Below are 15,634 nucleotides of genomic sequence, written 5' to 3'. Positions count from 1 at the left end.
GAAATGACACTGAAGCAGCTAGAACTGAATTCTTTACATGTTTTGATGCAATTTAAAATGCTTTTCCACTATATGACTGTGAAGTGCCTCCAACTTCATTACTTAGCAACACTACACAATTGGTATTATTTTTTACAGGAGCTTTTAAAGGAAAGATTTCTTTCCTCACTGCCAAGACGAAGGCCTGGGCACTGCTTATGTGCAATAAGCAAGACAACAGTTATGTTATGGGTGGGGAAATCCCAATTAAATGAGGCAAACATTTTCACCTGAATTACTCAAAGAGAAAGAAGACTGATAACTCTCTTACATGCCTACACTTCTGATACACACAATGAGAAGCACTTACACATCATGTCTACTGTCTTATGTTGTTTCCTCTGTAGAGTTTCTATCAAACTTTGTAAAAAGAAAATTCAATGTATTAATCCTCATTTTACAGGAGATCCTCAACAAAGAATTTAACATTCAAGAGAATTTAGGTTTCTTCTTAGTGCAATAGACAGCTGATTTTCATATAATTCCACATTCAAAAAAAAAGCAGGAAGACATACAAGCAGGAATTCAAACCTTTTACTGGCTTACTTGCCTCTGTGTATAAAAACTTGGTCTAATAATTTGGGGATTTTGGAAACCACTGTACACAGAAAAAGATGAAATTATCAAGGAGAATGCTTCTACACATGCTGATTATTCAGAGCACACTCAAATATCACTAAATGAAGGAGAGGGGCAATATCTAAAAGGGCAAGAACTAGAAAGTGCTGTTTAAAAATCAGATCTAGTTCACAGTTTCAGCAAGCTGATGTTCTATTAACACACTTGCCCTAAACATCTGCAACATCTGGCCCACCGAGAACATTGCAGAGAAACACCCAAGGAAAACAGCTACATAAAGCCTTCAGTGTACTCCACAATCCACTGTAAGACTTAATATAAACTGTCATAACAAGAGGCATCTTCTCATAAAGAGGGAGGCGAGCCCAGCTCTTTCAGCCAACTGCTTGCACTATTAGCTCAATCACGATACCAGATACAATTACAATTGCCTCAGCGCTGTGCCAACATCCCTAACACAGAAGATTTATTACTACAGAGTGACACTCCAGGAAAAAAATAAAAACAAACCACTGTTATTAATGCAGAAAAAAAGAGTATTCAAATAACATGGACTTTCCTATGCACAACATCCACATAATAAACTGCAGAATGTGCATTATCAAGCAGTCTCTCACATGTATTTGCCTACTAACCATTCTGCTGGGCCAAATTCCAAATTTTCAACTCTGAACACTTCAGAAAACTGTCAGGTGATTTGGTGTCATTTCCATCCATATAACCCAAACTGCACCACCACCAAATTAGCATTTCCCTTTTAATGTGAGTTTCCTTCTCCCACTTCCCTAGCATATTTATACTCGTGTTGACACAGAGTTGTTGAGCAAATCAGGCATTTCCCTCAGCTTCTCAACAAAACGGCGACTGTTGTTAACATCTGGTTCTAAACCTAGACGTGACTAAATATAACACAAAACTATGCTTTATGTGTAAAAATGGTAACATGGCATAGTAATTATATTTCGAATGCATTCATATCCCACATACCTGAAGAGCTACACCATCAGCTCACTGAAACTATGAAGGCCTGATCTCTCGGTGGAGATGCAACAAAGAGAAAGTAAAATAAACCTCAAAGTATTTTGTTAACATGCAGCATATATCGGGAATATTAGGCGAATTAAGAGTTTTACTGATTCACATTGCTCATACACATCCCATTGCTCAGAAAAAAGCATCCCGAAATCAGGTGATAAGAAGCTCTTTATCACATCTCAAACACGCCGCAAATTTTGGTATTAAGCCATCTTGCTACAAACTGTAAACTAGAAGAATATAAACCGTCACAAAATATTTTCTCTCAAAGAAATAAGGATCTGACCTTAGGAAATACACGAAAGAAAACAATGCCAAAACAAAAACCAAAAATCTTTGCACAATAACTGCCACGGAGATTAACCCCAAACTGTTCGCTGTACGCACGACCCACTCAGGACAGGAGGCATTTTCCTCAACTTTTTGTTTTTGTGGTCTGCACGGGCAGGTTTGAAGCAGAATCAAACCCTACCGCTTCATTGTGTGCTACCAGTTACCAAAGGCATTCGGCCTTCTCGCTGCTCTCTCAGGAAGCGGTTATTATCTTTAACAGCACTAAAAAAATAACACAAGTTTTTCGTACGTTCGAACAAAGCCCGTGTGATCCCAGCCACGCAATGGCCCGTGGGGTCTGAGCGCCACCCCCGTCTCCGCTCCCCCACGAGCCGGAGCCCATTGTAGCCCCGGTGCTGCGTCCGCCCCCGTGTGCCCTGGGCCCCCGAGGCTCTCCCGGGCACCAACGCGGCCCCGCACACCCCGCCGGGCCGGGGGCGGCTCCCCCCGAGCCCCTCCGAGTGCACAATGCCGCCCCTCCCTCGCTCGCTCCCCCGGCGCCACCGCCCCTCACGGCGCTCGCTCTGTCCCCACCTCGGCGCCGCTCCCGGGCGGACACAAAGGCGGCGAGGCCGCCGCGCAGGCCCCGCGCCGCCCGGTGACCTGCCACAACATGGCCCCCTCCCTCTCCCTCCTCCTCCTCCCCTCCCTCTCCCCTCCCTCGGCGCGCAGCCGAGCCCGCAGACAAAAGGGGGCTGGAGGAAGGGGGGCCCGCCCGCCCGCCTGCGGCCTTCCCAGCGCGGCGCCGGCCCCCCAGGAGTACTCACGGGCTGGCTGGCGGCGATGGAACCGGAGCGGCCGCTGGGACACGCCTGCCCGCCCGCCGGCCCCTTCCTCCTCCTCCTGCCGCTCCCGCTGGGCGCCGCTCCTTCCTGCCTCCCCTCCCGCCCGCCCGGGGCTCACAACAACATGGCGCGGAGGGACAGGGACAGCGAGAGCGCGGCTGAACCTCCCCGGCCGCTCCCCCCGGCCGCCGCCGCCGCTCGGCCCCGCCGCCCCTGCCCGCCCCGGCCCCGCCGCGCCTGCGCGCCCCGGCCCGGCCCGCGGGGAGGCGGAGGGAGGAGGCGGCGGCCCCCGGCCCCTTCCGCCGCGCATGCGCCGCCTGCTGCCCCTCAGCGCGGGCACCGCGGCAGGGGAATGTCCCCGTCCCTGCCCTTCCCGCCGCCAGGCAGCGTTAGTGTCGGGCTCTGTGTGTTTGTGCTCACTCTCACTTACTGTGTCCACCTCTGGGCTCCTCAGTGCAAGAAAGACAAGGAAATTCTGGAGAGGGTCCAGCGGAGGCCACAAAGATGATGTGGGGTCGGGAGCATCTCCCGTATGAGAAGACACTGTGGGAGCTGGGCCTGTTCAGTCAAGAGAAAACAGAGGGGAATCTCATAAATGCATATAAATATGTCAAAGGCAGATGCTCAGAATCAGAATCATAGAATTTGCTGAGTTTGAAGGCACCCATCAGGATCAAGAAGTCCAACTCCTGGCCCTGCATAGGATGACATTCCAAGAGTCACACCATGTGCCTTAAAATGTCCAAGTGCTTCTTGAACTCTCTTAGGCTTGGTGCTGTGACCACTGTCCTGGGGAGCCTGTTCCAGTGTCCAGCCAACCTCTGGGTGAAAAACCTTTTCCTGATATGTGACCTAAACATCCCCTGACTCAGCTTCGAGCCACTCTCTTGGATCCTGTCCCTGGTCACCAGAGAGGAGACATTGCTGCTTGCCCCTCCACTTCCCTCATGAGGATGTTGAAGACTGAAATGAAGTCTCCCCTCAGTCTCCTCCAGCCTGAAGTGCCTGGCTGTGCCAGACTTTAAGGGGTGCCCAGTGACAGGAGCAGTGGCAATGAACTAAAACACAAGAAGTTCCACCTCAACATGAGGAAGAACTTTACATTGAGAGTGGCAGAGCACTGGAAAAAGCTCCCCAGGGAGGCCATGAAATCTTAATCTCTGGAGACATTCCTGTGACCCTGCCTTGGCAGGGACTGCACTAGATGATCTCCAGAGGTCCCTTCCAACCCTAATAGTTCTGTGATCCTGTGATTTTAGGCCTTTCAGGAAGTGTGGCGGTGGGAGGTGGTGTCCACCTGAGGGCCTGGGAGACAAAGGGGAGGCGAGCCCTGTTTGAGGGGTCCCCAGTGGCCCCTGGTGACTCCTGAGGTCCCCACATCACCCACGGGATGTGTGTTTGCATGCGTGTGTTACAAAACACGCAAACAAAAACACATCTCAGCAGTTACTAATTTATTAACTGCTGTGCTAATAGTTATTGTGTGGTGATTTTGGGCAAAGAGCCAATTATTTCCTTCTCATGAGAGAGTTAAAGATGGCATCACTGGTACAGCAGGGAGATGCTGTTGGTAAATACAGTTCTGGTGCTGGTAGGCATTGCCAGCACTGCGTCTTGATAACCTCAATCAAGATGAGCATAAATTCTGCATTCTGCAGCCCCTAGAAATTAAAGGGATCTCGGCATGTCAGTGACATTTTAAAACCCGCATTTCACAGAAAATCCCCTATTTTGCCTTTTTAGCCATTCTTCAAGAGCCTGGTTAGAGAATGCTCCATTGCAGGGAACAGTGACAGATACCATCCACTGATCAAACCTTCAGACAAAACACGGCTCTGGGTCCCTTGGGCACTGCACAGCCACTGCTGCTGACCCAACCCCTCGATGTGCGGGCAGGGAGGAGCCAGGCCCTGCCTGTCGCAGGGACTCCAGGCCCCGAGCGGGGCTGCAGGAATAGCACCTGAACTGGCGCTACTGCTGGCACAGCAGTTGTGTGGATGAGATGTCTGTGACTACCAACTGTGTTCTTAAAAATAGAGATGTCTCAAAGGAGAAAATCCTCACTGTTTTCAGTATTTATAGAAATGGTTAAGAACATAAAAGTTCCCAGCTCCTGACAAAGATAGGAACATTTCTGCAAGAAATGAAAATGATTTCTTGAGTCTAATACTAGTCAGCTAAATACTCAGATGTCTGCAGCCTGCTGCCACTCACGTGGCTAATCTCTGTGATCCCCAGTGTCCCATCCCACTGCCACCTGGGGCTGTCTCCAGCGAGGCTGCAGGGCTGAAAAACCAATTCCTGTGCTTACTGAGGAGGGAAGGCCTCTAAGTCACAGCCTCCAAGCCAGCCCTTCCCTTCATGCAGACCAGCTGGGACTGAAGGAAACCCTGTTATGCTCTTGGCATCTTGGACACTTACAGCAACTGGTCTACATTATACCAGCTCTCCAGCTCTTACCCTTCTGGGGACCCTGTTTGTCCTCAATAATTATAATCAGTGTTTATATAAAGCATCAAATCTTCACAAAGAACTCAACATACATTTGAAAAGCATAAGCTTGAATGTTTTACACATCAGTGGGCTTCTCAGTGTGCTTTTTCTCAGAAAAACCCAACCTGATCATGAAACAGAAAAATGTTTAAGTGCAATCAGTTTGGGATTTGATCTGATAAATACAATTATTTGATTATTTTCTAAAGTATCTTTTTTAAAAAAAAGAATAAAACAATTCCACCACAAGACATCTCACAATTTGATAGTGGCACTAAAGTTTTTGACTCATGCTAAAATAGTTCAATAAATGCCTTACCTTTGTTTTGAATGGAAACTTTAAAAATACTTAATGCTTTAGATAGTTTTACTTGATATCAGTCCATTACAAAATGTTTTTCGTAGCTATTCCTCTTGCTAAGGATGTATTAACAGCTGTCTGGGCTCTGCTTACACTCCAGACGTTTCAGATAAACTCCTCCAACACAGTAATGCTTTGGTTTCTGTGAATAAGTATCCTCAATGAAAAATACTAAAAAGATACACAGTCTACAGTTTAAGACAGTAGCCAAGGATATGGAAAGCCTGGATGCCATTGCCTTCCTCCAGAGTCTTCCTCTGACATCCTGGGTAAGGCAGTTAAGTGAGGAGCACTCACAGAAACTGAAAGCTGCAGGCCGAACCACCCCTACTCAGCTAGTGCCTAATCATGAAGAGGTCTACATTCTCTAACTTTAGGACCTAAAACTCTGGACATAAACAGAATTTATCCTGCTGTGCCATGACATTTATGTGCCCCAGCAGTTTTGACAAACTGCGCTGTTGGATCTATCAGGGTAGCAAATATTTAACCTGTATTAATTAAAATGAAGGTATTCTGCCATGAAAATGAAACAACTAGATGTGGCAGACCCTCTCAAACTATCTCCACAAAAAATGCAGCTTGCTCTCTTTTAAAACAGAGTGTGTGACATCCTTCACTCGCAGGATGGGGGGACCACCCAGATTTGATTCCTTCTCTCAAGATTTACAGGCATTATTTCCTTGGAGAGAGTCCCCAGATCAGCAGCCTACTTTGGCTGCCCTCTGCTGCAGCTAGTCTGTTCTGCAGGGAAGAAGTCCATATCTTCATCTCAGATCTTCTGCTTGCTGGCCTTGCAGTCAGAGAAGCATAGAGTTTGGGTTGGAAGGGATTTAATGACCCTCTAGTCCAAACCCCAAGTCTAACTATCCCCTGTCTAATCCCCAGTCTGGCTGTCATCCTACATCTTAAGAGGAGCAGTCATGGATGTGTGAACCTCTGAGTTCTGTGAAACAGCAGCTGCAGTTAACTACCTACACCTTCACTGAGGGACAGCCCTGGAGCTCGGGAGCCATTGGAGCTGCGTGTCCAAGTTCCAGAGCAGGGCCTTGGAATGGTGCTTTATATCCTTAGCATGTCCCTTGTGAGCTACATCTTGATATAGTATGATGGTCTGGATGTATGTTTCATGCATTTGCAGGAGCACATCCCATCCTGAAGTTAACTTTCCCACATCACCACTGCATACCAAATCTAGGCACCCAATGCATTGGGTTCTGCATTCCATCTTGTCAAGAGACTTAATTAATAAAATCAATGAGTCTGAAATGCTGCAGTCACTAGACATGCTGCTAGATGCATTGCTGTAGGAATTAGTTTGTATTTCATGTTTTAGTCTGGCAGTGACTATCATAATACATAGGCAGATTTGCTGCAGTAAGAACTCTGTCCCAGTGAGCCAAGGCTCCCCCTTGGCTAATCTGTAGCCAGAGCCTCAGAGAAACAGGCTTAGGAGCTGCAGACTCCTTTCAGAGTGGGACTTTCCCGCTCCTGCACGGTTTTGTCCCACCATTGCTTCACAAGCACAGCCTTTCCCTGCCACAGCCATTCATGTGCTAAGTCAGGGCTGAGCTTCTGTTCTATTGCTGCTGACCTCTAACCTGCTCAGCCTCTGCTCAGCCTCAGGTTCTGCAGCTTCTCCTTGTACTGATACTGTTGTCTGAATTCCCTCAATCTTCACAGTCTGTCTCAACCCTCTCTTCTGATATGGAAACATTTGACCCACATTATGCAATTGCATCCATTGTCTAGTTTGAATGTTTAAAACTACATGTTTTAAGCTTTTAATCCCATATGTGGGAAGAACACTTCTGAGTTACTTATCCTTCAGATTTCCCATTTAACACAAAAACTGGTACAAAAAGGCCTTCCCCTAGTATTATTCCCATAAACTCATTTGACAACAGCCAGCCTCTGAGTATGCTGAAAAGGCCAGTCTGCTCTATTCCTCAAAATTGTAGTATTATTTCCATTTGTTTCCCCCTACCTGTATGTGCACCTGTAAATTTCTTCAAGGAAGGCCACATGATCTGGTTTTTTATGGACTAGATAGCAACTGGCATAACATACTGAGCTAGTGCACATTAGTTTAGCACCTACAGAAAATTCACAATTGTATTATAGTAAATTTTGTCACAAATCCCATTTTTGAATGACTCATTACTATACTACTGTTCTAAAATGCTGGTTTGCCATTCAGTTGCACACATGGCCATTACTCCTGTAGACATTATTAGCAAGATAATAATTCTTCAAGAACAAGAACAAGATGTTTAAAAGAAATGCATGGGAGGAGGTGTCAGTGAGTGGCGTGCACAGCCCTGCAGCACAGATCATCATGAACTTGTCCCAAGAATGAAATGTCTCTCCTGGAAATGCTTTGCTAAGTAAGTCTATGCCAAAATGGTGGAGGAGACTTGTTTCTCTTGAAGGATGGCTTTGGTCCCCAAGTCATTCATCCCCTCATAATTGGCTGAGGTCTGAACAAACTTCATAAACATACCTCAGAGTCACAGCCACCAGAGACTGTCACTGTAACACAACAAGAGTCATTAAATGCATTACCTCATGTACATGAATGAATGTCAGTAGGTGTGGAGAACAAAGCTAGAAATAATGCCAGCTGTTTTTTTTATTCACATTCACTTCATTCACAACAGAGTGGCATCAATGCTTATCTTTAAAAAAAGAGCCTGCATGTCTCAATAAAAGTATATTTTTCTTTCCAGTGGATAATTAAATTACAGGAACTCTCCATGATAGAAGCAGTCTGTGGCTCTTAGAGCTGAAGATTGAATATGATACTCAGTACAAAGAATGAAACCTCAGAGTTGGGCATCAAATGAATTGTCACTCATTTCATATATTAAGTAGTAATGAGTAAACGTTGTAATTTCTAAAAGGGGAGAAAAGTTCAAAGAAATATCCGAAGCAATGGAAGCAAGCACAAGAACTCTGAGTAATAGGGAGGGGTTTTTTTTGTTGCACACTTAGGATGACACAATTCAGCCATATCAGAGCAAGGAAGAGTGGGAAGAATGCATTTTTTTTTCTCTCCTAGGGAAATACATTTTAAGAACCCTAAAAGCATATCCACAAATTTTGATTTTTTGCATTAAGTTTCACTAACTTAACTTGCATGAACTAGAACTTCTCTGTATCTTCAAAAATGAGAAGCTGTAGTGCAAAGGATAAACTAGAAGAAAGATCTGCAACAGTACTTTGACTTACATAATTTCATGTCTTAGGTTCATTAACACCTTTCTACCTCTTGCCATATCAAATACTGATCCTCCCAATTGCCAAAGGTTCTTCTGAAGGGCTCTGAACCAGCAGCCTTGACACCAAGTGGACTTTGCTTAGGGTAACATTTGGACATCTGCAGTCATCTCTGCTCTTCTGGTGTAATCACTAGGCTATCATTTTTTCTATCTTAACTGCACCTGAAGCTCACAAGAATTTCCTGTTCTTATACAGTGTCAAGGGGGCCCAACCGCAAGCAACAAGATGACTGGACACATCATTTAAATACCAAACTGGAGCACAGATCTATCAGCTCAGAGCTAGTTCAGACCTCTGTTCTGACTCATCATTATAGCATGAAGACAAAACCACTGGCCCCCATTTCCACACAGAGAACCCAAATCTCCTTCTATGCCAAACATGCCTACAGAGCAGCAAGGCACAGCACAGGGAGTATAGAATGCCAGACACAGACTGAGGAAAGGAAATTCCATCTTGCTTCCTGAGCATAAACAAATGGTTGAGCACTGTAATACTGAAAAGTAGGTGCCAATGTTACGCACATATTACATAAATAATAACAGTGTTTTCATACCTCTGTGGACTTACCTTTAATTATATCTGCAGGTTTTACAGACTTCTAAAGTACTTCTCTTGTTTCTGATGCACCCTTCTTCCTAGGCAGTTAGTCAAATACAGAACAAAATAAGAAATTCATTGAGCTGAAACAATGTGTTTTTAAATATTAAATATTAAAAATTCAAGTTCTTTTTGTGAGTCAGTTCTCCCTCTCTTGTAGTACAGGACCCTTGTCTTCAGCTAATCTATTATCAGGGCCCAACAGCTGTTTGTGCATCTGCACCCCCCAGTGCAGGGGTGGGGACCCAAGGGTGAGCCAGCATCTGGAGCAGAAAATGGAAGAGGCAGGGTGAGAGAGAAGAGAATTGCTTTGTTTTCCTGTGAGAGCTGCTGGGGGAGGAGCCCACCAGCCAGCCAGCTATACCTTTGCTGTCTCTGTGACACCTGGAACAAAGAACTTTGCAAGTGGGAAGCAGAGATTAGCTCTTCAAATGGGAATAATCAATTCCCATTTCCCCTGCACAGGAAAGGCACAGGAAAAGTAGGCAGGAGACCACACCCTGCAGCTTGCTTTGCCTACTGGCTTGAGCTGGCTCCAGACAGAAATCCAGTTCGTCTGGAAAACTTCTTCCCTTGTAATACATCCTGTTAGTGGATTGCAAATCAGGAAGGTTTTATGTGTAAATAAGAGGTGCCTTTCCACTAATTTTGGCTAAGGACTAAGAATTAGAGGACATCATCTGTAGATGCATCCAATTTTCATTCAAGAGAACAATACTACTTAAGAGTGATTCCTGTAAATCCATGTTACATCATGCTGACTGCATCACTGACAAGGGTGATTAAGGAGCTGTAATCTCTAGGCCAGGAAGAGTCCTACAAACCTTTTAGCACAATTCTTTCCTTCATAAGATCTCAAGTGAAAATTTACCAAGTGGAATGAAAACCTGGTTCCAATCTCCCATGCATACTTCCCCTGGAAGGCCAAGAAAAGATGCTTAATCCATTTCATCCTTCCTTTTATTTGTATCTATTTTTAGCTTTAACCAAAGCATACAGATGGGAGGAATTAGTCTCAACACATCACTATCTTCCCAAGATCATTAGTTTTTCTGTAAAAATGCACAAGATGAAGCATTAGTTGGAAAATACATGTTTGTTGCAACTTCATAAAGCAGCAGCCAGAGATGTTAAAGAGTGCCATAACTTAACTTTTCCAGGCAAACACTGGTTTTCCCTTTATATTTGACAGAGTCTAAGTGATGTTATAGTTAAACAGCATTAAAATTACCCCCTTGTCCTAGCTCTTTGAGAAGCTAGGCAGTTACTGGACACTTACTGGACCCCCTTGACCCTGGCTAAGCTTATCCCAGGAGATAACTTCACAGGGCTGAAAGCGTGGATGGCCCAGAGCCCATCATACAGCTTGTAGCCACTCCACAAAGAAAGTGTTTTGGGCATGTAGGGGCAAACCCTGCCCTCCTGCTGTCCCTGACTGCGAGCTGAAGCACATCCCACCCCTGCGTGGGGGGAGAGCAGTGCAAGGGTGATCTGCCTCACACGTGTTGACAGCAGCAGTGCCAGGCAGGGATAAGCCACCCAGCCCCACCCTGCACTCCCGACTCTGGCCCAGGGAAAGCAAACAGGTGGAGGCAACTCACAAAACTTTCACCAGCTGCTGCAAGCAACCTCACCCTATTTTCCTTCCTGGCTGTTGTTCTCCATGTGCTTTTCCTAGTCCCCTAGTAGTAGGGCAGGTCCTCTGCTGTGCCACACTACCAAAGCTGGTGCTTCCCTCACTTTTGTGATTAAGGAGAAGAAAAGAGGCAGGTGGGCAAACAGCCCTTCAGTCCTCGTGGTTATTGGGAAGACGTGGCAGCAGTGGGGCAGGCTGGGGAAGGGAGCTGCTTTCTGTGTGCCCTAAATGTCACTTCTGGTCCAGAGTTTCATTCAGAAATAGGGATCAGTTTTCATGAAGATTTTAAGAAATTCAGTTTAGTACCTGCAGTTACTTTTCACTTGAGGAAAACTGGAATTATTTGGGTCAAAATGTTATTATGATGTTTCTCACAAAAATTGTACAGAGAAAACAATTTTATTATAGAATGCTACCTAACAGAATGAATATAGATTAACAGGTTAAGCTCTAAGCATGTGTTGCAAAAGTTTATCCTAAAAATAATAAAACTGTCTTGTGTTAGTGAAGGTATTATTGTGCATCTACTCAGAAATGTAGGAATGCATTTCAGTAATTAAATAGAATTTTGGCATGTTTAAGTTCTATTTTTAATCTTGTTTGCTAAAAAGTTTTCATGAAAATGTTTATTTGTATTCTGGTAATGATAGCATTCATTTGATAAAGACTTTGTATAAGACAAGATAATCTAATCTTGAATTAAACTTAATAAATAAATGAAACTTACTTCCAACATTTAAAAGGCATTCTTAGGAGTAAAAACTAATGCAAATAAATTATTAAGGCTAAATTGCTAGGAAAAGAAAACAGGACAGATTGTGTGTGTGTATGTGTATACACAAACACACACATACACATATATTATATATATATATATATAGCTATAAACCCAGGAAATACAGAATGAAGAAATTTGTATACTTTTCTTCAGTTGCTGAAAGAAAAAGTACCAATAGCCCTTGATAGATTATCTTGACCTGTGCAAGCAGTGGTGGGATCAGTACTTTTCCCAAGTTGCAATTATTTCTTTTCAGCTGTAGTTCTCATTTCATCGGTGTTTCATCTTACTCCATCAGTATCTTCTAGAGCAGCTATTATCATAGAATCATTAAGGTTGGACCTCCAAGACCATCAAGTCCAAACACCACCATGCCACCTAAACCCTAGCACTAAGTGCCACAACCAGTTGCTTCTTAGTCACCACCAGGGATGGTGACTCCACCACTTCCCTCTGCAGCCCATTCCAATGCTTAACCACCTGTTCAAAAAAAGGGTGAAAAAATTCTTCATGATAACCAATGTGGCCTTTCTTTGATGTAGCTGTGGCCATTTCCTCTCATCCTCAACTCTCTTTATTATGTCTCACAGTGGTGGCTAGATTGAGTTCTAGCTGAGCTTTCACCTTTCTGATTTTCTCTCTACATGACCCAATGACATCCTTGTATTCTTCCTGAGTTGCCTGCCCCTTCTTCCAAAGGTCATAAACTCTCTTTTTTTTTTTTTTTTTTACCTGAGTTTCAGCAAAACCCCCCTATTCAGTCAGGCTGGTTTTCTTTCCCACTGACTCATCTTTTGGCACGCAGGGACAGCCTGCTCCCAAGCCTTTGAGATTTCCTTCTACCCAAATCCCATTGTTTTTAAGGAGTTCAGTATGGCGTTAGCAGCTTCCTTTTGAACATATAATATTCAGTGCCTAATTGGAAACATGGGATACCAAATACATTTTAAGAAAGAATATCTATAAAACAAAAGCAAGCCTTTCAAAGTTTAATAGCTGCAGAGCCAGAATATGCTGAGCGCTTGCTTGGCAGGAGCAGGGAGGCTCAAGCTCAGCTGCAGGCTGTCTGCAAACCCAGACAGGGAGCACTAACTCAGCTCATGGTGAATTATTTGGTTTAAGATTCACTCAACTCCCCAACTTCAGATCCGCTGTTGTGACATGACAGGGAAAGGCAGTTACTCTAAATACAAACAAGCTCAGTTTTAGTGATGATTCCTGTTGTGAACCCTAGGGCTATCCTGCATCCTCAGAAATGTCATTTCTACCCCACCATCCTACTCCCAGTAGCCCATTTTTGCTAGCTGCAGCTCACATTGGCATTTTTAAAATCCCAGCCAGAGCTCTGCTGCACTAGGAGCTCTGGTTTTATGCCAGAGGCACTGTTGCCTTGGGGGCAACCACACACTGCTGGCCCCTGGGCACATCATGAAAGAAGCTGGTGGGTCCAGGCCAACTCCACTGGGATGGAGGCCCAAAGCTGCACTCTTTCAAGGCTCAGATGTGAGAAGAGCCAGGATGCACTGGGGATGTAGAGCATTAGAGTCAAACCCATGGGGCACCCGTTCCCCAGGCCTCTCAATGAGTCCTCTTTCCTTTGTTTTCCACAGGATACCTGGGGTATGTTGTCTGTCTGCTCCAATTTTTCTTCTGGGCTCGAGATGTATTTCAGAACTCCACTTTCTTGGCCTTTATTTCCTCTCTGTTTTCAGTCAGGCATCTCTACTTATATGGCAAGCAGAGATGTCACCATCATATTTTCTGAAAAATCCTCTTTGCCCAGGATTCTTCTCCTGGGAAGCTGAGAGGCATCTGAGAAAAAGGCAAACAGTATTACCTAATTTGCTTCTCCTGTGTTTTGCTGCTTTGGAATGTGGTTTGGAGATTTTTTTCTCCAACAGGTGGTTGTTTGATTGGTTTCATGTGAATTGTTTTAACTTAATGACCAATCATGGTCAGGCTGTGTTGGACTCTGGAGAGAGAGTCACGAGATTCATTATCAGTCTTTATAACTTCTGTAAGTATCCTTTCTCTAATAATATAATATAATATAATATAATATAATATAATATAATATAATATAATATAATATAATATAATATAATATAATATAATATAATATAATATAATATAAAATATATAATATAATAATAAATTTGCCTTCTAAGAACACTGAGTCAGATTCATTCCTTCCTGCCATGGGGGACCCCAGAAAATACCACACACAGGCATCAAGATCTGTTTACAACTGCAGTTCAAATCTTGCATTTTGGAGGTGAGAGTATTCAAGCTGAATTTGTGGGTTTCCATGTTCTTAAGTAGACATGGCTATCAACCCCACATCTTATGTCCTGAATGAATTCTCTACCCTTTAGTACCTCTAATCCAACTTGATATTTGTTGTTTGGTGTGTTTTTTTAATTAAAAAAGAAAAAATCTTGGTCCCTGTACAAATTTATACGTATAGTATTGGTGTCTACCTCCAAAGAAAGTTATGGACGATGGTTTTGGCCACTCCACCCTCAGATTACAGGTTATTTTTAATGCCATCTAGAGATTTGTAACTCTTTTCCAAGTGTGGGACAGGGAAACCAAGCCCATAACTGTGTTCCAAATATCACTCCTGGGGCCTAAAATTAAATATTACAAAATATTTGCCCACATGTTTTGCCTAGTTTTTACCACTGACTTTGACCTTTACTTTAAATTAGTTCTCGCAGTTACTCCTGAGACAAAAAAACCCATAAAGACATTAAGGAGACTGTTCATTCCCAGCTTGAATATAGTCTATTTGTGCTGTCTTAATGTTGAAGAAGTAATATGTACAGTGGGCTTTCTTTTCAGCCAGGAATGCAAAATACCAAACCCAAATGCGGACTGAGCCATGTTGCATTATTGCTCGGGACCAGTAGATGGCGACCGTCCGTCGCAGTGTCAAAGGTAAGTGAGAATGGTTCAGGTAGGGGATGTATTAGGCGACAGCTTGAACAGCAAAGCTCTGCTACTCTACACGAGAAGAAGGCAGAACTTGTATTTTTTACTCCTTCTTATACCTCTCCCTTTGGGAAGGGAGCAGTGAGTTGCCCTTTTCCACACTCAGTTTTGACAAATTATAATTGTGACAATTCATTTGAGTAAACTATCTGCTGCTGCTCCTTGCTGCTAATATCAGTCAAAAAAAGAACAAGACAATGGGAAAAAAATTCCAAAGCAATTAGACTACTTAGCTTCCACAGGAATATCCTCAAGTTCTTATCATTATTAATTAGATTCCTTATTACTTTAGGTGGAAGCAGTTAGAACTCAGTAACAATGAATCTGGGATTGGAAATAGACTTCCCTCTAGTAATTGACTGAGGCTATTGACATACCAGTTAATTAATTCTCATTATATGAGAGGCCTTACAGAATTTTTTTTTTACGTGATTAGGTTGGAAGACATTCTAATTTTTTTTTCCCTACTACATTAGATTAAAAGTTACTCATTTCTAGGAGCAAGAACAGTAAAGGTTTGAAAAAATCCCCTCCAAGAACCTTGCATTTACACTTCAGAATAGAAGTTCCTTCATTAAAACAGAAGAGTTAGAGAAATATATGTATAGCTTTACTAGAAGGACACTTAACTAGCTGTAGTCATATGAAATTTTCCTTCAGCATTGTTTTAACCATATTTTGTGCCTTTGTTTTCAATAAGGATTGGTATACATAATACA

The 15,634-nt window shown here is 43.6% G+C and overlaps 1 protein-coding gene across 6 annotated transcripts in view; it reads right to left on the bottom strand.

Moving 5' to 3' along the window:
* Positions 1–3,220, bottom strand: part of PUM2 (pumilio RNA binding family member 2) — a 69,219-nt gene extending 65,999 nt beyond the window's left edge. For 4 of the 6 annotated variants that reach the window (XM_030946079.1, XM_030946082.1, XM_030946083.1 and 1 more), the window contains exon 1: positions 2,754–2,983. The gene's annotated coding sequence lies outside the window, so the exon portion shown is untranslated. Of the gene's footprint in view, positions 1–2,520; positions 2,601–2,753; positions 2,984–3,201 lie in introns of those variants that run through there. The other 2 variants (XM_030946081.1, XM_030946080.1) reach the window with 2 other exon arrangements.
* Positions 3,221–15,634: the final 12,414 nt, after the last annotated feature.

This window comes from Camarhynchus parvulus, chromosome 3 (assembly GCF_901933205.1).
Source record: "Camarhynchus parvulus chromosome 3, STF_HiC, whole genome shotgun sequence".
Classification (NCBI taxonomy): domain Eukaryota; kingdom Metazoa; phylum Chordata; class Aves; order Passeriformes; family Thraupidae; genus Camarhynchus; species Camarhynchus parvulus.
The sequence above is the reverse complement of the archived record's forward strand: the minus strand, read 5'-3'. Positions and strand labels throughout refer to the sequence as shown.